The sequence below is a fragment of the Phoenix dactylifera genome, unplaced genomic scaffold (assembly GCF_009389715.1).
Source record: "Phoenix dactylifera cultivar Barhee BC4 unplaced genomic scaffold, palm_55x_up_171113_PBpolish2nd_filt_p 000618F, whole genome shotgun sequence".
NCBI lineage: Eukaryota > Viridiplantae > Streptophyta > Magnoliopsida > Arecales > Arecaceae > Phoenix > Phoenix dactylifera.
In genome coordinates this window covers 75,269-77,755 of record NW_024068013.1, presented here as the reverse complement: position 1 = coordinate 77,755, position 2,487 = coordinate 75,269, and positions in this window count along the sequence as shown.

Sequence of the window (2,487 nt, the reverse complement as noted above, 5' to 3'; positions counted from 1 at the left end):
ATTCGTCGGGGTCGACTTCTTCTTACCCGGGGGGAGTTGGTGCGGACACGAGTACTGGACTGATTATTTTGCGGGATCATGGTTGTCGCAGGAGGACGGTCCAGCCACTTTTATTGTGGCTGGATTGATTGATGTTATTTTTTATTATTTATTTATTTTATGCGGGTAGGATTAATTTGCATATTGTCTTTTGAGGACCTCTTTCGAATTGTTTTCTTCGTTGGGACTTATTTGTTATTTTGTGGCCCTATATATATATAGGGCATGCATTTGTTTATTTTTCAATGAATTAATGCAAGAAAATTAGCCTTCTTCTTCTTCCTCCTCCTCTCCTCTTTTCTTCTTCTTCCCCTCTTCTTCTCCTCATTCACGCTGCCTTCCATCCCTTACATCCGTCCTGCATCAATACCTCTCTGCTAATCTTGAGACAAATTGGTTCAAGGCTATGATTTGACCAGCCAAGCAATGCATATCCTTCACCATCTTTAGTGGCAAAATTTCTAGCATAGCTTATATGTTCCCCGAACTGGCTTCTATCCCACACCTTGTCACCATGAACCGTAGAAATTTTTTCGAGGTGACCTCGAAGGTGCACTTGCTTAGATTAAACTTCATATGGTACAACCTCAAAGTCGCAAATATCTCTTCCAAATCAGCCATATCTTGTTTGGCTCTTTGGCTTTTCACCAGCATATTGTTGACGTAGACCTCTATGTTGCGGTCGATCTACTCCTTGAATATTTGATTGAACAGCCGTTGGCAAGTTGCTCCCATATTCTAAGACCAAAGGGCATGACCCTGCAGCAATATAGACCCTTATCAGTAGTAAAAGAGCTCTTATCCTCGTTTGCAAAGTTCATCTTGATTTGGTTGTAGCCCAAAATTGCATCTATAAAGCTCAAAAGGTGATGATCTAAAGTTGCATCCACAAGCTAGTCAATCCTTGGCAATAGAAAACTGCCTCTAAGGTAGGCATTGTTGAGGTCGGTGTAGTCAATGTAGACTCTCCACCGAGCATTGGTTTTTTCGACAAGGATGACATTCGTCAGCCATCTAGGTAGTTGGCTTCATGAATGAAGCTAGCTTTTAGGAGTTCGTCCACCACCTCATCAAATATCCGCTAGGTAGTTGTCCACTTCATGAATGAAGCTAGCTTGGCCACCATCTTCTTCTCCTCATCTTGCTCCTGCTCCATCTCTCTGATGTTTTGCCGGAGGTAGCAGAATGGCTCATGGATGAGCGTGATGCGGGCGGTGCTATAAAAAAATTATTATTATCACTAGAGAACCTATGACCTACAGTTTGGTGTTTACCTTGGTGGCTACTCGAAAATCTCCCTCGAACAGGTTCGCAGCATTCCTATCTTTCAGTTTCTATCAGTCAGTAGGGAGGACGATCCCCTTAACTAGCTTTTGTGCCAACTTTTAGTCCACCAATGCTGATGCAGACAATTTCATAGTCAACCAGGGTGGTGGGCCCCTTTCTTAAGGTTGGAAGGATTGGAAGAAGCCCAAGGAGCAGAGGGTGGAGGAGGCATCAGCGCCTTGAGAGGAGTGCATAGAGGAAACAATAGGATCTCCACCTCGGGATCTGATCAAGGGGCTCTAGCTGAAGCCCAACCTGCTTGGAAAGTAGGGAATGCCATGGCCACACCCCAACCTGAATAGGATGGTGAGACGCTGCAGGCTTTCCTGGTTGATGATGACGATTCGCTTCCATCACTGCCCTACACATGGCAGTGACTACCCTTCTAACAAATGACTTGTCCACCATGTCTCCATAAACAAAAATGAAGTTAGAATTAGTAGTAGCTTGGGAAAATGGAAAAAATGGAGACTCCTACCTTGAGGCCAAGCATGACTTAGCCTAGTATTGACCAAAGTTTGCTCGACCAATAGCTTCCAAATAGAATGAGCCTTAATGTCATGCAAGGTCTCCAAAATTTGCTACTCAACATCGGTAAGATTGGGGACTCAGTTAAAGCTTTTCCTTAGAGTGTCCCAGAAGATGTTGAACCCCTAGGGCTACTCGGATAGCACAAAATAGAAATAGTATTTTCAACTGTGCACTAAGAAAGGGTTGTCCTGAATCAGGCAGCACCTCTTCCAAGCAGAGAGGTACCACTAGTCCTGCTTGGTGAGGTGCTCCTTAAGAATATAACATGCAAGGTACAGCTCTATGGTAGGATATATGCCGTGCAAAGCAAAAAAAGACAAAAAACTAATAATTATCCATCACATACTGGGAACCAACTAGGCAAGCACTAATCAAAAATGGTTAAGAAGAAGAACTACAAGAGGAAGTCTCGAGCCGGCCTTTAGAGTCTCCTCATGAAAGCTGAACCTCTAAAATAAGTCTAAATCATCTTGGTCCCAGATGCATTCCTCAATGCTACGACCATTAAGACCTCCTTTGCTGCATCTTCAAAGCCATCGAAATGCTGACCAAAAGAAGAAGCCATGGGAAGGTCACCTTCAGATGATCCAG